General features: G+C 38.9%; 1 pseudogene; it reads left to right on the top strand.

The window, feature by feature from the left end:
- Positions 1-21549, top strand: LOC138076288 (NADH dehydrogenase (ubiquinone) complex I, assembly factor 6-like; annotated as a pseudogene).
- The last annotated feature ends 706 nt before the right edge of the window (positions 21550-22255 follow it).

The raw sequence follows: 22255 nt of genomic DNA, 5'->3' as shown, positions 1-22255 counted from the left end.
ATGGTGGATCTGCCCGACCTGTGTCATAACTCCGAATCTGGTGGTATCCCTGTTTCCACTGATAATCAACTTTGGTGCTCCCTGTTCCACGGTTCCCTCTGTTCTGAATGGGTCCCCTTCAGTGTTCACATGTTGCATTTATCTGATTATGGAGGGGGTCTGTTGTCTATAGAAAAAAAATCACAAGTCACAGCCCCAGAATATAACAAACGGTATAGTCCTGTCCTCAATTACCCTTGGCCAAGTAGTAGCAACAATTTTCAAGAACAGATTGTGAGTTTTATTCCAAACAGGTAAAATACTTTTTAATCAGTTCCGCTTAATATAGCAATTTCCAGGTCTCTGTGGATAGGCCATAGTAACAGTGGTTTGCTGATCTGGTTTCCACACACACAAAATTATCTATTAAAAGAAAATTCTTTAGAACAGATGCATTGACAAATCCCTCTCCACAAAGCAGTTAAGCTGTTTAACAAAAATGTTGGTTCAGTATTTGTTCTCTCTGTTGTAAGTGTGTGTTTGCTGAGTTTCAGTAGGGGTGGGTTGGAGGAAGCAAACTGAGGAGAATCAGGAAAGAAGCATTAGCAGGGCCAGGTGAGGAAGAAAGAAAACTGCAATGAGATAGAGTCAGAGGGAGTCACAGACAGAAAGAAAGGGAAGATAGGGCAGGACAGTAAAAAAAAAACAATGTTTTAGAGAAGTTAACAGAAGACAGAGCCAGGAAACCAAGATGCTTACCGTTCCAGACAATGCTAATTTCAACAATTCTTCCCCCAGTTCAGCAATCTTAAATCTTCCCTTTTACACCATCTTAAAAGAAAGCACTGGATCCTCAACCTAAAACCTATGTCTTCTAGACTCTTCCTTCTCACTCACCAAGTTCCAATAACTCTTCCACTTTTGCGTTGCTTAAATTTGTCCCCTTCTCTCCATTACTGCCATGGTCTCTTATTTAGCCTCCTCCATTCATCCCCAACTGCACTCGGTCACACTCATTCTCTACCAACCCATTCCGCCCCTGGCAGCCCAGAGGGCTTTATTTAAAATGCAGAGCTTATCACCTAATTGTATCTAAGCACACTCTTTCTTGTCTCATTTCTGCTGTTTCTTTTGCCCGCTCCTTCTGCCCCCGGCGCTGACAAAATGCTTAAATTCCTGAAATGGTGTCCCCATGGCATCCCAAATAAACTTTCAACTTTTCCTAACCTTGTCTCCTTTTCCAGTCCCCATCTATACTCCAGCCGGCATCCTCAACTCCTGAATATTGCCATCTCTATATTTTGGCACATGCGCAGCTCTCTACAGAGAATGGCTCATCACTGTCACCAACTCTTTCACCAGGTAGAGACCTAGAGCACAGATCAAGCTGATTCTCCTAACAGTCTTTTGTGCTTGTATCTCTAGGAGCTTTTGTCCTGGTCACACTGTGTTCTAAGTCCAAAAGATTTTAATCACCTCAGGAGCAAAAACTCTGGCAGGATACCCCCAGTATAAGCCTAATGCTCACCACATCATACCTACTTAATAATTACTTCTTGACTGAAACAGTCTCTGCCTCCACCAAAACTTTCAATGTTAACAAGCTGTTATTTGCCGAGTGCACACCAAAGAAAGGGTAGGAAAAATAAATTTTTGTAACCTGTGGCACTAAATTTTTAGTTTCATGTCATTTGAATTTAACAAAACCATCTAAATAATCCATCTAGTTGATTAAAATGTAATTTTTACCTGAAAATATGAATAGGAGTTTAGGGTTTAAAATAACTTTGTCTACTATTTGAATTCTTCTCTCTGATGGAATTCTATCTGTAGTTTAATCACAGTGTTTATTGATGTTTCCATAAATGTATCTGCACTGAAGCACAGTTTATTTTCCAGACCGCAGAGCTCTAATTTCAACTACCCCAGAGAATACCCATCATTTTCATCCAATTCCTTGACTTCATAGGAGGTCTTCTTTCTTCTCAATGGGACAAATGAACCATTTCCCATCATTTAAGCTCACAGAGGCTGCTGTAGTGGAAGTCCTCTGCACAAGAGAGAACAATTCATTAAGCACTCAACAATACTACACTAAGTGCCAGGAGGAGAAATTAAGGACCTAGATAAAGGCCTGTTGTTAAGGAACCTCCATTTTTAGGTGTAAGTAGACAGCAACTTGGGAGGAACTGCTGTCCGCAACCCTGCCTTCTCAGTCTCGCCACCTCTTCCCGGCTTGCTTTTTCTTTCTCTTTTCTGCTTTCCTAAACATTTTGTCCCCTCTCTCTTTTTCCTTTCTGAGAATTCCTTCACCCTTGCCTTTGGACTTGGGCCTGATATCGACAATCCTAATAGCCTAAGACTCCTAGGCTAATACCAAACATTTTTCTTGCTTCTTCCCTCAACTTCTACTGTCCCAGGTTCCACAGTCAGGGCATCCCCTCAACCCCACCAGTGGGGAGTATTTCTGCAAAAGATTTGACTTCTCTGACATAATTTCTATTGAAAGAAGTCACACTTGCACAATCTTTACAGAGTGATGTTACATCAGATAATATAATGAGTATAAAAATATGCTAACACCATAAAGTGCTGTACAAATCCTATCATTGTGATGATGTTTAGGATAGTTTTTAAGTAAAAAGATAAGAAATAAGCATGTGACTGTCCCATGGACCAAAATAACTCATTTGATCTTGATTTATAACTCTGTCTAAATTTTCTGTCCCAAAGCTAACCTTAATCTTTAAGAATGTTTGATGGTAGGTGAGTGGGAGTGGTGCAAGGGGGAATAAATGATGGGGGTAGGGGTAAATTTAATGACAAATACAGGAATTTCCACACAATCCCTTTGGGAAGTGTTGCTTACATTAACTGCTGCTGCTGCTGCTGCCAAGTCATTTCAGTCATGTCCGACTCTGTGCGACCCCATAGACGGCAGCCCACCAGGCTCCCCCATCCCTGGGATTCTCCAGGCAAGAACACTGGAGTGGGTTGCCATTTCCTTCTCCAATTACATTAACTACAGGTTCTATAGTAATAATATCATTAATAATAATAGGAAATATTTATTAAGTAATTTACTATGCACAGACACTCTTCTAAGTGTTTTACTTTTTTCACTCTCTATCCTCCCAACAACACTATGAGACAGGAAGTGTTATTACTCTTGTTTCACAGAGAGAAACTGAGGCACATATGGTTATGTAAACCCCAAGTCTGGAGCCCATACTCCCGGCCTTTCAGCATTGACCTGCACTTGAGTCATGGGCTGAAGAGCCAAGTTACGTAGAGCTGAAGCTGTTACGCCACTCGGCAATAACCTTCAGATTCATGAGATAATAAATTCCCGATGCATGGTAAGCATACAGTAGATGTAAGCTAGCAACACGTTGCCTCAGTGTGCTTTCTTTGCTTCTAGAACAATGAACTGGCTCTGCTGATTGTCCCAAACAAAACAGTTTTTGAGGATCATGTGTTTAAAATAATGTGCCAAGCGTACACCCATGCAGACCCACAGTGAACCAGCAGAACTGGGATCATTAAATACATCAGGCCCGGACCCTCCCAGGCTTGAGAGCAGAATGGGGCAGCCAGAAACCAGAAGCATTCATTTTTCCATTTGCTCCATTCCATGAAGGCCCTTTGTGAATAGAATTAATTGAATTTTTTGGCCCCAAATCAATCCATACAGGGTAAAGCAGACACAGCCTAAGGTCTGTCTCTCTAAACAGATAAGGTGAAATAGAGAGCAAGGCAATTTTAGATAATTCTAATGTAGTTAGTCCAGTTGAATAATTTAAGCCAAAAATCCCTGTTTAGCCTTAATGAAGGGTTTTAAAAATGAAATAATTTAGGTAATTGTCCCAGATTTCCATTTCACTTTGCTTGTATCCACAAGGCTTTAAACTTGCATTTGAGAAACTCATTTTTAAAAAGGACAAGAACTTGGTTCTCTATTCAGGTAGAAGAGAAAATCTTTGCAGTCTCTACCTGATCGGAACCTTCCTTAGCCAGTTTTCTTTCAAAAGTCCTGCATCGAGACTTCCCCTGTAGCTCCTCCTATCAGAGAAAAGATATGATCAATTATTTCATAATAGGGTGTGAGTTACTTAGTATATTAATCCTTCCTGGAGTATCTGCAATTTAGAAGAGAGTCACTAAATTAAAGGAAAGCTTAACAGAAAGCAATGCATCATTACTGGTGCATTTCTGATATCCACAGTAGGCCAATATCTTTGAGCAGCGAAACTCCCCAGTTTCCTGTCAAATCCTCGGGCATCTATTTATGCTAGAGAAACTGAAACACTTCAGACTTTTTGGCATTTTAAGAATTAGAAACAATACATCATGATATTATAAATACTAAGTCAATATGAACTTTTATCAATAGAAAATGGCACACAATGGGATTCTCTCTCAATATACCAGAAAGCTATGATGTTGAAGGTATTTTCTCACAATGTAGTTTTCTTTTTCAATTTTTTCATACATTATGTAAACTAGATAGACTATTATTTTCAAATCTAATGAAATATATAGTAAGCCCGACTTGGCACCAAATATGTAAAATATTTTAGATATAAGAAAGGAAAGTAGAAACGGGCCACATTTGTCACACATGGAAGCTACTGACTCATTAAATAGTACACATCTTTAGAATAAGTTAAAGAATCAGAGTTTGTGTGGTGTAGCTGTGTGTCTGCATCACACAATATATGTTTACGTGTCCCCAAGAAAAATACCATCCAAGTTTTAGAGATGCAACACGTTGGCTTGAGCTTTCACCAGTTAGTGTAAAAATTGCCCATATGCATTTTTTAATATGGTAAAAATTTAAGTCCAAAATTTAAAATAATTGCATTGTGTAAGCATTTGACTATTCTCATTATTAGAACTACTACACTCTTTAATAGCAAAATGACATGTACGTGTTGAGTATGTATTGTTGGACATAGCACAATACTTGTATAGTATTTCAGTCTACCCTCTAAGAATTTTTTTTTAATTCTGGTAAAATACAAATACATAAAATTTACCATATTAACTATTTTTAAAGTGTAAAGTTCAATGTTGTTAAGAATATTCACATTGTTTTATAACAGATTTCCAGAGCTTACCCACCTTGCAAAACTGAAAACTATTAAAAACAACTTCCATTTCCCTCTCCTCTCAGCCCCTATCAGCTACCATTATACTAACTGTTTCTATGAATTTTACTTACTCTAGATATCTCATGTACATGGTATCATACAATATTTTTATGACCAACTTATTTTACTTATGGGATTCCCTGGTGGTTCAGACAGTAAAGCGTATGCCCGCAATGTGGGAGACTCAGGTTCAATCCCTGGGTCAGGAAGATCCCCTGGAGAAGGAAATGGCAACCCAGTCCAATACTCTTGCCTAGAAACTTCCACGGATGGAGGAGCCTGATGGGCTACAGTACATGGGATCGCAAAGAGTCGGACACGACTGAGCAACATCATTTTCACTTTATTTTACTTAGCATAATATCTTCAAGGTTCATCCAGATTAAAATATGTGTTAGAATTTCCTTCCATTTTAAGGCTAAATAAAACTCCATTGCAGATATATACCACATTTTGCTTATCTGTTTATCCCTCAGTGGTCTCTTGGGTTGCTTCCAAATTTTAGCTGTTGTGAATAATGCTGCTATAAACATAAGTAGCACAGGTATACAAATATCTCTTTGAGACCCTATTTTCAGTTTTGGGGGTATATACCCAGAAGTGGAATTGCTGGATGATATGGTAATTCTATTTTAAATTTGAGGGGGAGCCACCATAATGTTTTCTGCAGTGGCTGCATCATTTAACATCGCACCAGCAGTGTCCCCAGGTTCTAATATGTCAGTATTCTCACCAGCACTTGTTATTTTCTGGCTTTTTGATAATAATTATCCTGATGGAGGTGAGAAAGAATAATTTTAAAAAATATTTCAGTTCAGTTCAGTTCATTTCAGTTCAGTGGCTCAGTCGCATCCGACTCTTTGCGACCCCATGAATCGCAGCACGCCAGGTCTCCCTGTCCATCACCAACTCCTGGAGTTCACTCAGACTCACATCATCGAGTCGGTGATGCCATCCAGCCATCTCATCCTCTGTCATCCCCTTTTCTTCCTGCCCCCAATCCCTCCCATCATCAGAATCTTTTCCAATAAGTCAACTCTTCGCATGAGGTGGCCAAAGTACTGGAGTTTCAGCTTTAGCATCATTCCTTTCAAAGAACACCCAGGACTAAAGTATTTGCCTATAGTCAAAGACAAGGATTATTTATTGATTGAACTAAGTACTGCATTTTGTTGTTGAAGACATTTGGAACTGGACACACGTGGATTCAAATCGCAACCCCATCACATTTGTTTCTTCTCCAGTGTTATAGAAATATTCACACCTTCCTTATTAGATTGTTCTAATGACTAAGTTAATGTGAACCAAGCACATAGAACAGTGTAGGTTTTCAAAAACGATCAGTTTGTACTGATTGGAACTGATATTAGGATAAGAATACTTGAAATATCTATTCATAAAAATCCTGCTGTCTTGTTGGGAAGAGACAATTAACTCACATGGGACATCTAAATGATGAGAGGAGAATGAACTTGGGACATCAAAAATATAGAATTCAATACAGGCAGAAATCAACCTACAGCTTTTAGAGCACTTAGTGGGCTTCCCCAGTGGCTCAGTGGTAAAGAATCTCACTGCCAATTCAGGAGATGCAGGTTTGACCCCTGGGTCAGGAAGACCCACAGAAGGGGGAAATGGCAACCCACTCCCATATTTTTGCCTGGGAAATCCCATGGACAGAGGAGCCTGGTGGGCTACAGTCCATGGGGGTCACAAAAGAGTCAGACACGACTTGGTGACTAAACAACAGCAACAATGTCCATGGTTCTTGTGAATTGGACAAAGGAGAAAAAGTCATCTCCATGATTTTTCCACCTGGCATCACCCTCAGGTTAAAAAAAAAAAGGATGCAAGTAGATTTTTCATTCCTTCTACCCCAATATAGGTGGTCAAATAGGGGGTCAGCGGGAAACTGACTGGCAAACCAAACCAGAGGTGGCAAGACCTGGAGGTCTGCCATACCGACACAGCAGGAAAGGGGGAAACTTGGGATCATGGCAAGTTTTAAGGAGTCAAGCAGTAGGCAGCAAGCACAGGTCTGGGAAAAGAGTTGGTTGGGTCTGCTACCTAAGATCATGTATTCAGCCAGAGGCAGAACTCTAGTAACCCAGAAAAGGGTCTAAAGTCAGATATATCCTAAAGCAACTGCTATATCAAGCAAACTATCAAGGTGACCTAGTTAGACAAGGACTCACTTGGCTACTGGAATTGGGCACTGAAGCAAAACAATAGCCTGAATACCACAGAGGGTAGGAGGTCTTAGAAAGCATAAACTGTGAGCTCTTGAATCAATTCCTTTAAAAAAAAAAGTCTCTAATTAAAAAACAGGCTTGAGATAGCAGACTTAATGTGGTGGCTCCATCTGAGAATCAAAGGAACTATGGAGTCAAAGAGTGAGTGGTTTGCTCAAGAACCTTGTACTCTCCGCTAAAATTGAAATGACCTGAAATGCAGACTGTTAGGTGAGCTTATGCTCTAAACTCTTAATAAATATATGTTGAATGAATGATTTGTGGTTAATGAATCATTAGCTTCACTGGCATTATAGTCAGGCCATTCATTTATTCATTTGCCCAACATTAATTGAATACCTGTTACATACTGGGTCCTCGAGTGCTATGGATACAGAGATGAATAAGCCAAAATGTTCCCAGTGTAATAAGCAATGAGAATTTCTTAAACTGGAGCACATGGTGGGTGATTCTCTGATCCATGTGAGAACACACACTGTACCTCCACACTGGTACAAAACTGCAAGAGGTAGAAGTGAAAAATAGGAATTGTTTCAGTAGTTTTCAGAACATTTCTACAACCATCCAGGTTTTGGTCTAACAGATAGCCTGGCTTCACTACTTACTAGCCATGAAACACTGGGAAGAATATAACTCGCTATGATTCATCTTTAAAACAGGCACAATGATGGTATCTACCTCATAGGTACTATTATGTACTGAACAAAATAAGCACTCAATAAGAGTTGATCTTTTTAAAATTTATGCTGTTAATAACTTCTTTTTACAGATACTAAAATGTTCTGTGATGTGAGACAAATTGTCCACAGTGGTTACTTTGACCAGAGGTGGAACTGAAAATAACACTGATTTCCTCTTTTCCAAATTCCTTCCAAAACATGTTTCTGGCTCTCCTCACCACAAATCTGAAATATTGGAAAGATTTATTCAATATTAAAGAAAAAAAATTTGTATCTCCACAATATACCATAGCTTAAAACCATATATCTCAATAATGTGTTATGCCTTAAAATAAAATAAGTATACTATATTCTTGAAATAAAAAATTATGAAAGGAAAGAAGGAGAAAAGGAAGGAGGGGGTTGCAGTTAAATTTGGGGGTAAAGTATATTATACTTGGTACTTTGGAACTTAGTCTGAGCTTTTTGAAATATGTAATTACCCATAATCCACTCAATCAATATTTATTGAGTGCCTACCATGTGCCAGGAATTATTCCAGGTGCTGGAGATATTTCTATGAGCAAAGACAAAACCCTGACCCCTTGGAAATACAAGTGGGGAGAAATGGAATATAATCAAATAAATATGTAATATTATTCAGGAAATGACAGATGTTATAAAGAAAAATAAAGCAAGGTAAAGGCACAGAGAGTGACAGGGAGAAACTTCAGATAGGCTGGTCTCTCTGAGGAGGTGATGCTTGAGGCCAAAATGGAACAAGAAGCACAGCGTGCAGTAATCTGGGGAAGAGCATTCTAACCAAAGAAACAGCCAGTGCAGAGGTTCTGAGAAGAGAGCGCTGTGCTCAAAGAATAGCAAGAATGCCAGTTTGGAAACTACAGGAGAGTGGGTGATGGAGGGAGAGCAGGAGATGAAATCACAGAGCTCTACAGTGGTCAGATCACAGAAGCCAAACCTAGGGTTTGGGAATTTGTTGTGAAGTATAATAGGAAGTCCTTGGATACTTTTAATAGAGAAATGACATGGTCCAGTTTGTTAAAAGATTTTTCTGAATGTTTTGTGAAAAATAAACTGAAAGGAGACAAGATCGGGAACCGGAGGCTATTGCAGTCTTGTGGGTAAATAATGATGTTGGACCGGGTTGAGGTAGTGGAAGCAGCAGCCGCAGAAGTGGTAACAGCAACAGTAGTCACCAGGATTGGTAGGTTTCAGGATGCAATCTAAAGGTAGAGCTGGTAGGCCTGCTGATGAATTGGCTATTGGGAGTGAAATGAAGAGAAAATAAAAAATGACTCTTGCTTTGGTTTGCTTAACTGGTGGAGTGTAAGTTCTCTCCTGAAATGAAAGACTTGGAGAAAAAGGGGGTTACATCCTCAGTTATACTTTGTGTGTGCATGCTCAGTTGTGTCCAACCCTTTGCAACCCCATGTACTGTAGCCTGACAATCTCCTCTGTCCATGGGATTTCCCAGGCAAAAGTACTGGGGAAGAGTTACCATTTCCTTTTGCAGAGGATCTTCCCCACCCAGGGACTGAACTCTCATCATCCCCTGCATTGGCAGGCGGATTCTTTATCACTGAGCCCCCGGGGAAGTCCCAGTTATAACTTAGACATGTTAAATTTGAGAGGCCTGTTAGACACCTCAGTGGAGATGTTGTTCAGGCAGTTAGGCAAAAGTCTGAGGAAGAAACTGGAGCTGAAAGTGTAAGTCTGAAAGACATTAGCCCTTAGATCACTAGATAGTGAACAGAAAATAAAGAAAAGAGAGCTGGCAACTGAGCCCTAGGTCATTCTATCATTCAGAAGTCTATTAATGAGAAAGACCCAACACAAGATAAGGAGCAACCAGCCTGGCAGCAAGAAAACCAGGAAAGTAGGATAGGATTAATTCCCAGAAGTAGAATTGATTGGTCAAACAGTATATTTACTCGTAAAATTTTGTTGTCAAATTGCTCTTCAGTGTGGAGATTCCTTAAAAAACTGGAAATAGAACTGCCATACAACCCAGCAATACCACTGCTGGGCATACACACTGAGCAAACCAGAATTGAAAGAGACACATGTACCCCAATGTTCATCACAGCACTGTTTATAATAGCCAGGACATGGAAGCAACCTAGATGTCCATCAGCAGATGAATGGATAAGAAAGCTGTGGTACATGTACACAATGGAGTATTACTCAGCCATTAAAAAGAATACATTTGAATCAGTTCAAATGAGGTGGATGAAACTGGAGCCGATTATACAGAGTGAAGTAAGCCAGGAAGAAAAACACCAATACAGTATACTAACGCATATATATGGAATTTAGAAAGACGGTAATGATAACCCTGTATGTGAGATAGCAAAAGAGACACAGATGTATGGAACAGTCTTATGGACTCTGTGGGAGAGGGCGAGGGTGGGATGATTTGGAGAATGGCATTGAAACATGTATAATATCATATGTGAAACGAATCACCAGTCCAGGTTCGATGCAGGATATAGGATGCTCGGGGCTGGTGCACTGGGACGACCCAGAGGGATGGTACAGGGAGGGAGGAGGGAGAGGGGTTCAGGATGGGGAACACATGTACACCCGTGGCAGATTCATGTTGATGTATGGCAAAACCAATACAATATTATAAAGTAATTAGCCTCCAATTAAATAAATTTATATTAAAAAAAGAAGCAAACAGAAAAAAAATTGCTCTTCAAAGAAAACGTGCTGGTTTACACACCTATCTGTAGTACGTGAGACTGTTTCCTTACAACCTCACCAATAAAGTATGTAATTAAACTTTTTAATCTTTGTTAATCTGATGGGTCAATAATGATATTGCTGTGATGTTTAAATTTTATTTTCTCTTATTATGAAGACTATCCAAGAGCCCTTCATATTAAAATTTCATTTTATGTAAGTTGTACTCATTTGTTTTCTTCTGGATACTTTACACGTGAAAAATGATAAATGTACAAGGATATACACTGAACAATTACATTCAATAGCAAAAGGTCGGAAATAATCATCAAGGAACTGGTTAAACAAATTATGACTCATCCTAAAATAAATACAATAAAATTATGAGAGCTGGTTAAATTATGGCTCATCTCAGAATACTATTTAGCTAATAAAAAGATAAGACAGATTTATAGGTACCATATGGAGGGCTCCTGAAGATATGTGATTAAGTGAAACAAGTCAAAATTTAGATTAGTATCTTTATTATGTTACTATATCTTTTATAAGAAAATAAAAGAATATAGTTACCTATATATTTGTATATGCCTAGAATATCTCTTAAAGGATACACAATAATCTGGTTATAAGGTTATATCTTATACATTTTGAATTTTATAGCACATCTATGTATTTCTATTTTTTAAGTTTTTATTTTTTTTCTTTTTTTGAGGATGGAGTGTTGCCACGAGGTCAAGTAAATTAAGGACTGAAAATTGACCATTGATAAGGCAAGATAGAGTTTTCTAGTGATCTTTATAAAGTTGAGTCCACTGGACTGATATCAGGATGAAAATCTGATGATACATTGAAGCGAGTGGGAGGTTGAGTACACGGTGATAGTCCAGAGTTTTGTATTGGGAAAACATTGGATTTTGTTTCTACTTATGACTCAGCCATTTCTAATTCTTTCAATCTGGACAAATCACTTGATTTTTGTGAGCCCCAGTTACTACATGAATAAGATGAAGAAGTCATATTTGCCCAACCAATTGAAGAGTATTCTTATTGGGCTCAAATGAGAGAATGTCTCATAATTGAAACACTATAAAACCCTATTGGATAAGATGTATCACTACTGTAAGTACTACCCAAGCACCCTTGTATTGCAGAAGAAATTCTAAAAGAAGTATTTTTGGAAAGTTGAAGATTTAGTGTTAGCTCTGTGGGTCTTTTTTTAATAATATAACCTGTATTATATTCTAGATGTGTCTTTATTGCTGATTTCTTAAGTCTCTTTTTTCCAAATTAAAATATATATATTTTTGGCTTAAAACTTTTGATTTTAAAGCTATAGCTTTAAAAAAGCTATAAGAAAGTCCTACTGGTTATCATTGCTTTAACATTATTTTGATAATATAAATATACATAAATTATAAAAATAAAATATTATTTTTAGTCTCATTTCCCAGAGACAATCACTAGTAACTAGTACACTGTCAAATCTTTCCAGATATTTCTCTGTCATAATCAATACCCTTACACATATTTGCTTTGGACCTAAACAAAATCTACTTGGCCCTTCCTGGTACTTTTTAATACAAATGTTAACCACAGTGTTCCCCAAAACACATGACCTACCCAGATTTGACTTGTAATAGGAAAATCAAGAGCTTTTTTTTTGTTGTTATAAAGAACACCCATATAAAAATTTGTAAAGAAACCATCAATTTTAGTTCTTTTTAGTTTTAGTTATTTTCTAAGTATTTAAACTTATGTATTTAGTAGAAGTTGTAGAGCTAATTTTCCCCTCTCAGATAATTCTTCTCTCATTGGAAGCTGGGACAATAGCATGGATGGGTGCCTTGCAGAATGAGAACTGCAAAACTTCCTCCGCTACTAACACTTTTGACCAAGATAATAAGGAATCCCCTAATTTAGCCCTGAACACTCAACAGTGAATAACATATTCTTACTTGAAAGAGAAATTTTAAGGCATAATAAATATTCTTTTTCATCAAGTTAACCTTTGTTTGCATAAGTAGATCAATCTCCAGGGCAGGTCCAACAGTAAAAAGTACACATGAATCATGCAGGACACCTCTGTCTACAGATGGGAATTTGAGTCGCAGAGACTGAGCATGCACTGCTGAGTTTCTCTTTTCCTTCTTACCTTCTAATTACACGTCATTAAGGCAAGGTCTGAACTTGCAGCAACACCAAATGAATGGGAAGATAGCAAAGTTTGGTTATGTTTACCAAAAAAGTTGTGTTTTTTCCTTCTAATTTTTTTATATTAGTCTGTTTGGGCTGCCATAACAAAATATCATAGACTGAGTGGCTTCAAAAACAGAATTTTTTTTTTACCAGTCTGGAAGTTTGAAACTCCAATATCAAGTTACCAGCATGGTTGTTTTTCTAATTATGACTCTTTTCCTAGATTGCAGACATTCACCTTCTCATGTCCTCACATGTTATAGAGAGAGTCAGCAAGCTTTCTGGTGTCTCTTCTTTCAAGGGCACTAATCTCACCTTCAGGGCCCTATCCTCGTGACGTCATGTCACCCTAATTACTTCCAAAAAGGCCCCATCTCCAGATACAGTTACACTGGAAGTTCAGACTTCAATGTATGAATTTGGAGTTGATATAAATATTCAGTCCATAACACTAGTACTTTCTGACATAATTTTTACAGTTAAAAGAATTATAGAAAGAATAAAAAGTAGTAAAAAAAATGCCCTGTGTGTCTTTGAATATATCTCAGTTTCTTCTATTTGTTAAAATAAGACAAGTGATTCTAAAGACTCACTATCAGAACTAAAATTCCATTTGTTTAAAGAAAAAATGTTACAGCACTTAATTTTTCTAACAGCAACTGAATTAATTTCTATCCAGCTGTGAAAGTATGATTGAATTATAACTTCCTTTCCCTTTCAAAAATTATTTTTTCCAAAAAAAATCCAGTTTTGTTACTAAAAATAACTTACAATATCTATAGGAGAGGTGGTTCTAATGTTGCAAAATCATAAGTAACATATATCACCTAATTGATGAAGAATTAAGAGAAACTGTGGGGAGCAATCCACCAGAGAAAAACTTTAAGGGATTTCAAGTTTCTTATTAATTTCTGTTTAGCATCTCACATTCATCTCTAAATTTACTCCTTCACACATTGATAATGTTATTACAACCAGACTTAATACAATTAGTTTGTAATCTTTCCACTTCCATCATGATATAGAATTGCCTAAGCTTCATTTGTGAGGATGAAGGTTACATGACTGTCACAAGACACTTTTCAGATACTATGAATTTAGATAAGTTAGTATTTAGGAATTTTGTTATTGTTAGGATTCAAACATCTTATAAACTGTAAGAACAGTACTATAAACTCCAAAGTACAGTTCAGTTCAGTTCAGTTCAGTTCAGTTGCTCAGTCATGTCTGACTCTTTGCGACCCCATGGACTGCAGCACGCTAGGCCTCCTTGTCCATCACCAACTCCCAGAGTTTACTCAAACTCTTGTCCATTGAGTCAGTGATGCCATCCAACCATCTCATCCTCAGTTGTCCCCTTCTCCTCCCACCTTCAATCTTTCCCAGCAACAAGGTCTTTTCAAATAAGTCAATTCTTTGCATCAAGTGGACAAAGTATTGGAGTTTCAGCTTGTTGAATAAACTCCAAAGTTACTCAATAAGCATTGAGAGTGTAATAGTGACATGTAGCTCAAGCAGTGCTTAATTTTTTAAAATTATAAGTAGGCATAGAAGATATTTCTCTGTATACATGGAAAGCCATAAAAATGATTTCTGCACCACAGAACATTATTTTTAATTATTTAATCCAACCAGTGGTTGCTTCATTATGTCAAAAATTCATGGAAATACATATATATTTTCAGTCCTTCAATATAGGGCAAATCCAAAAACTGTCAGAGAAACCAAGTTGCAGCAGTGCTTGCCAGAAAGGGGACAAGGATTTTGTAGAATATAGGGGATGCTAAGAATCCTTCTTACATTTGAAGCAATAATGGATTTTCTGCAAATTACATCTGATGCAATTACTTAAAGAAATGATTTATGAAAATTCTAGTTAAAGGCTGTTCTAAGCAACTGTAAATGTAACAACCAAGTGTACTAATCCTGAGTCTAAGTCAATGCATGCCCATTCTGAGGCAGGAAGATATAGGACGTGGAGAGTGTGGAACTTACAAAAAGAGCCATACAAAGGAACCAGCACTAGGTCAAAGGTATTTTTCTGATCCACACTTACCTAAGATATCACCAGTTCCCTCCTGTAAAGAGATGAATGTCTCCATCAGAATAACATTCAATACTCACTGTAATTTGTTGGCATGTATTCAAGCATAACTTAGTTTTAAGTATAATAGTACTAATTTGCTATCTGGGTTCAGCTATTTTCAATTGCACACAATTTCTTCAAACCTTTTTAAAAAGAATGTTGTCTGAAAGAAGTGATCCTCAAGACTCAAAGTAACAACTGCAGTCAAGATTCGGTTGTTCAAAGTGCCTGGGGCAGGAGTGTCATTCCTAGAAGAGGGTGCATGTGTGTGTGTGTGTGTGCTCAGTCATGTCCAACTCTTTGAAACCCCATGGATGGTAGCCCATGAGTCTCCTCTGGAAGATTACTGGAGTGGGTTGCCATTTCCTACTCCAGCAGAGGGTACTTAAACAGGTCTTATTCCTACCTGGGTGTATACATATTACACCAGCCATTAACTGGGCACTAAACATGTTTACTATAGTGCACAAGGCATTGTCCCTGATTTCCAGAAATGTATAATATAGCTGAGGAGACAAAACTGATATACATATGCTCACAAATTTAGCAAAGGAGAGACTATATATAAGATGATGTGCTAAGCAGGATATAAAGAGAAATGAGACTGCATGATCCCTGCCCTCAAAATGACTATAAGTAGTGGAGAACATAATAATAGCAAGAAAATAATCATTTCAAACATAAATTGGCTCAGACAGTAAAGAATCTGCCTGCAGTGCAGGAGACCTGGGTTCAGTCCCTGGGTTGGGAAGATCCCGTGGAGGAAGGCATGGCAGCCCTCTCTAGTATTCTTGCCTGGAGAATCCTCATGGCCAGAGGAGCCTTGTAGGCTACAGTCCATGGGATCGCAAAGAGTCATATACGACTCAGCAACTAACACACACACACACACACACACACACACACACACACACACAATGCGCAAAGAACTGCACCAAGAGTTTTACAGCACATGTACAATCTCATTTAATCCTCATATTAACATGATAGGATAGATATTACTGTTCTTATTTTACAGATGAAGAAACTGAGCTCAAGAGTTTAAGTAAGTGGTTAGGTTTATAAAGGGCTTCTCTGGTGGCTCAGCTAGTACAGAATCTACCTGCAATTTGGGAGACCTGGGTTATGTCCCTGGGTTGGAAAGATCCCATGTAGAAGGGAATGGCTACCCACTCCAGTATTCTGGCCTGGAGAATTCCATGGACTATACAGTCCATGGGGAAGCAGAGTCAGACACAACTGATCGATTTTCACTCACTAGGTTTATAAAACTAGTAAGCAGTACTTGTGGATATGAGTCTAAGGAGCAGTAGCTCCTTCCTGTGATAGCACACTGCGTCTCCCACTTGCAGACAAATTACTGTGAAATGGCAAACATTATAAAAGTAGACCCATGAACTTCAGTGTTTTACAGCAGTCATTTCCAACCTGAAGGAACTGGAAATGTTTGGTGGAGGAGATGGCCTTTGAGCTGGCCTTTGAGCAACAGTGAGAAGCCTAATAAGAGAGAGTAGCTGTAGGAAGTTGGATCACGCCAGGAAGTACATAAGCAAAGGCAGAGAGGCAGTACAGCATACACTTATAAAGGGGGAATGATTAATAATCTATTTTGGTGGTCATCTGGAAATAAAATAGTGGTGTGATGCGAAAAGTAAGTTGGAATCACTTTGGAATCAAATGGTAACAAGCAGATCTTAAATACTGCTTTAAGGAATTTAGACTATTTGGAGGATACTGTTGACCTATTGGGAGAAGGCGATGGCATCCCACTCCAGTCCTCTTGCCTGGAAAATCCCATGGATGGAGGAGCCTGGTGGGCTGCAGTCCATAGGGTCATGAAGAGTTGGACACAACTTCACTTTTCACTTTCCTGCATTGGAGAAGGACATGGCAACCCACTCCAGTGTTCTTGCCTGGAGAAACCCAGGGACGGGGGAGCCTGGTGGGCTGCCGTCTGTGGGGTCACACAGAGTCGGACACGACTGAAGCGACTTAGCAGCAGCAGGAGCAGTTGACCTATTGAAAGGTGTTTGTGAAAGAAGGGCATAATAGAACAGTGTTTCAATGTGTTTAAACAAAGAGACAATCATTAGGTGATGATACATGACAATTATTAACAAATATGAGCTCAGTGTGAGGAAATATTCTTGTCATAATATTAGGAGAGAACTGGTTAACCTTACCTTCAGGAGTAGTTATAAATAACTAATCACATCCTGACCAGAATCATCACAGTCTAGATTGGGCCAAGAAGGTTTATAAACTCAGTTTCACCCCAACTGTTTGATCACACTGGGAGAAATAATAAAGTAGCCAGGAAAATAAAATAATAATCCATAATAACAGCTAATCTTGGTAGGGGTTATATTATATGTCAGCCACTACCCTCCAAGCCCTTTATAATAACTGTCTGCCATCTGTGGAGTCCAGGTTCATTGCAAAGGAGGTTAGACAGTCCTGTGAACTATTTAAATCAAGCTATCTGAGGAGTCAGAAAATTCATCACTTTTCAAGACATCTAGTCATGATTGCTAGTGACATAAAACATAGTCTCTTGCCCCTGTTGAACAGTCAGGGATAAACACTGAAATTATGCACCAACTTTCATTTTCCTAAACTCCATAAGGATCATTTATCTCTAACATGTTTCCATTTCCAGGATTACAGTTTCTTTTACATTAGTTACATTTTATGGTGCTTGTTTTCCGGCACTTCTGTCTCTTCAGCAAACTCTCTCTTCTCCAAATCAGAGTGTAGGATGGGTTATTTCTAGGAAAAGCTTCTTCAAATAAACTGATTCCACCCACCATGTATTCATTCTGGTGTCTTGTTCCTGCATTTCAAAGCACTTTTGGAGCCTACTGCTCACTATCTATGATTGCCTAAACCTTCTCAATGTAATGAGGGAAAGAGATTGTGTGAAACAAAAAGTTGGATTTGTGACCCCTGTAAATCTTAATTACCAAAAGAAAGCCAGCCACCTATATTCTTACACAGCAAATACCTACTGTAAACAAGCTATACTAAGTCATATTAGGACAGAATGTGTGTGTATCGGAGGGACTAGTCTGAGCCAAGTTATTATCTGTGTGTTCTTTAGTGAAAGAAATTATTTCTTAATTATCTTTGCAAGTCTGAATTGCTTAGCATGGTGAATTGCACACTCTAGACACCAAATAGTTAATAAATGGGTTTTTAAAAAAATAAACACAGATTGGTGGGAGAGGAAATAAAATTCAAACATGAACAACGCACTTGTTTTAACAACTTGAGTTAAAATGTTAAATGAAGAATGAGGCTAATGGCTAAATTTGGGCAGCATGTTGGATTTTTACAGGGATTTTATAATCTTTTCTTTTACATGACCAATATAATGATTATCTTTAATAATAATAACTATTTAAGTCAACAACTCAGGCAGCCACCAGGTGCCCTCTCAGCGAAAATTAAAATTATATACATCCCTCCCTCTCACCTCATTTGCTTTTCTCACCATCTCCATTTTAATGAACGGTGTAGTGGGTTGAATAATGAGCCCCCCAAAATCCTTAGACCCTGTGAAAAAGTGAAAGTGAAAGTGAAGTCGCGTCCGACTCTTTGTGACCCCATGGACTATAGCCTACCAGGCTCCTCCCTCCATGGGAGGCAAGAGTACTGGAGTGGGTTGCCATTTCCTTCTCCAGGGGATCTTCCCAACCCAGGGATCGAACCCAGGTCTCCCTCATTCCAGGCAGACGCTTTAACCTCTGAGCCACCAGGGAAGCCTGTGAACATTGCCTTATTTAGTAAAGGAGACTTTCAGTAAGGATTTGTAATGGAATCATCCTGAATTACCCCATGGGGGGCCTAAGACAAGCACCCTCAGAGATGGAGAGCAGGAGTCAGTGTGACCGCAGAACCAGAGACCGGAACAATACCGCCGAGGAGTGTCAATGAGAGCCAACAGACACCAGAGCTAGGGGACACAAAGAACTGGGTCCTCCCTGAGAACCTTCAGAGGGGCTGCAGGCTCACCAACACTAAGACTCTGAACTCACGGTCTCCAGAACTGTGACAGAGTACGTTTCTGTCATTTGAAGTCATCCAGTTTGTCATAATCTTTCACAGCGTTCCTAAATATCTAACAGAAAGGACAACTCTTTCCTTCCATTTGCTCACTAAAACTCCAAGAGTTGTCCTAACTTGCATCTTTCTCTCATGTCGCCAATCTACCCAACAGTGGTAAAGAATTTATACTTTTAAAATACATCCAGAATCTGATCACTGGTCACCACTTCCACTGCTGCCACCTGTCAAAACCACCATCCTATATTATCCCCTTAAAGAGTCTCCTGTTTAAAGGAAATCAGTCCTGAATATTCATTGGCAGGACTGATGCTGAAGCTGAAACTCCAACACTTTGGCCACCTGATGGGAAGAGCTGACTCATTGGAAAAGACCCTGATGCTGGGAAAGATTGAAGGTGGGAGGAGAAGGGGACGACAGTGGATGAGATGGTTGGATGGCATCACCGACTCAATGGACAAGAGTTTGAGTAAACTCTGGGAGTTGGTGATAGACAGGGAGGCCTGGCATGCTGCAGTCCATCGGGTCACCAAGAGTTGGACACGACTGAGCGACTGAACCGAACCAAGCGACTGAACTGAACTGAGCTGAGTCTCCTTGAATCCACCTATTCCCCCTACAACCTATTCTCAATATACCAGACAGACTGAATCTTTAAAACTTAAATATTGTACAGTAATTAGCCTCCAATTAAAATAAATAAATTTAAATTAAAAATAAATAAATAAATACAAATTTAAAAAAACAACTTAAATCAGAGTTCCCACGCTGGCCTGTGTGCGTCCTGCCCACCCTGCCTCATCCCCCCCACCCTTGGCGCGTTGCTCTGCTCCAGCCCACAGCAGGTATGTTCTTCCTTGCCCCTCCTCCAATACTCCAGGTGTGGTCTTTCCTCAAGGGCTTTGCACTGGCAGTTCCTCCTGTTTAGAAAACTGTTTCCTCAGGTTATATCTCTGCCAAGTTCACTCCACCACCTTCTTTAAGGCATACTCAAATGTCACCTTCTCAGAAGTAAAAACTTACTGAATAAATAATCAATTAAATGGATTTCAAATCAATAACTTTTATAACTACCAAGCACTTTTACTGTATAATTATTCTAACTAGTATTGGTCTTTTTTAAAGTCTGTGACCTGGTCTTAGCGTCCTATTCATATCTTCTCAAACTGTACAGAATTAGATTCCTTTACAATGTCTTGTTCATTAAATCCAGGATTACTTCATGACCTTAGATGTTTTGGAAGCATGCAATAATGTCCAGTGTTTTCTGAAGTAGTATGTGGTAACTTGCCTCAGTCGTTAAATATGTGACATAAGTGAAATAGTCTTTTCTTTATAATCAGGGAGACAAGCTTGTATCTCCTTATTTTTTTCCAAAGTTGTAAACTGCTGTCAGAAATACAGTTGGCGGTGGGTGTCCCGGTGGTCTCCACGCTAGGCTTGACTCGGGGACCGCTACAGCTTGGCATCCCTAGCCTGTCCTGCCGCGGGCCACCCCTGGGCCTGTGGGCACGCGTCCGGCAGCTCTCCAGGCGGAGTGTAGCCATGGCCAGTAGACCTGACTCCTCGGGCGCGGGCCACTACTGCTGGGAGCCACTGCGGAAACAAGATCATGAAGGCTGTTTATGCTCCCTGCTTCTCCCTGCCGAATCCAGAAGCTCTGCTTTTGCACTGAGAGCCTTCAATGTGGAACTGGCCCAGGCTAGTTAAGGACCATGTCTCTGAGAAAACAATTGGACTGATACAAATGCAATTTGGGGGGAAAAAAAAAAACTGTGAATGATTTATACTGTGACAGTCCACCACATCAGCGTGTGGCCACTGAACTATGGAAGGCTGTCAGAAAACATAATCTGACTAAAAGATGGCCTGTGAAAATCACTGATGAAAGAGAAAAGAATTTGGATGACAAAGTATATCATAACACTCAGGAGCTAGGAAATTATGCTAAAAACACTCAGAGCTCTCTTCTTTATCTAACACTAGAAATATTGGGCATAAAGGATCTTCATGCAGATCATGCCACAAATCACGTTGGAAAAACGCAAGGCATTGTCACTTGCTTGAGAGCAGCACCCTGTCATGGTAGCAGAAGAAAGCTGTTCCTTCCCATGGGTATTTGTATGCTGCGTGGTGTTTCACAAGAGGATTTTCTACAAAAGAGCCAAAATGAAAATGTGAGAGATGTGGTGTGTGATATTGCCAGCCAGGCACACTTGCACCTAAAGCATGCTAGGTCCTTCCACGAAAGTGTTCCTGTGAAAGCATTTCCTGCTTTTGCGCAGACGGTTGCTCTGGAGGACTATTTAAAGAAAATCCGACAAGTGGATTTTGATCTATTCCACCCATCTTTACAGCAGAAGAATATTTTACTTCCATTATCTTTGTATATTCAGTCACGGAGAAAAAGATATTTTAAAAAAGCAAAAAAAAGAGATATGGATGGCAATTAGTTAATGAATAATGTAAGAGAGTGGCTAGAATAACATAGAAAGTTAGTTTCAAAATGAACAAACCTATCAAAGAAAAAGCCATTTCTCCAATATGGTCAGGATGGTAGCAGGTATATTATCACTACAGGAAGCAAGTTTGACTGTCAGGTTGGTGAAGAATAATTACAATTGTCAGGCAGAAAAATGATGAGATTGTGGGAAATTGAGCATTCCAAAATTCTCACAGAAGTGTTGACTTCATGTTATAGTCTGCAAACTCATTTTAATGCTATAAGATCCAATTCACTTTTCCAGAAGTCAGCTGTTGCCAGTTTTTGTCCTGCCAATTGTGAAATGTTCCAGTGTGATTTTTGTGTTTGTTTGTTTTATTTGTTTGAGAATTCATTATCACATTGTCAGATTTCTAGGTCATTGCTTAGAAAGGCAATTTTAGTAGTGCTTTAAATCACCCATGTGATAAACCTTTTCTTTGGAACGACCTCTGTCTCAATCATCCAAAATAATTTCATAATCTCTCTTGGATAGAAAGTTTATAGATTTGAGGCCACACAATTCTTTCCTTGGCTAAAATAATAAATTTTCCCAAGCTAAAAAGAACTTTCCCAAACCATGTAGAAAAAAAAATTGTGATACTCTACAAAATGTCAATTTCAACAGCTCAAATTTATTTTCAGAAATTTCAAGTAGATCAAACACTACCTGGTTT

Source organism: Capricornis sumatraensis, chromosome 3, assembly GCF_032405125.1.
Source record: "Capricornis sumatraensis isolate serow.1 chromosome 3, serow.2, whole genome shotgun sequence".
NCBI lineage: Eukaryota > Metazoa > Chordata > Mammalia > Artiodactyla > Bovidae > Capricornis > Capricornis sumatraensis.
Note: the sequence above shows the minus strand (reverse complement) of the source record. Positions and strands in the feature narration are given on the sequence as shown.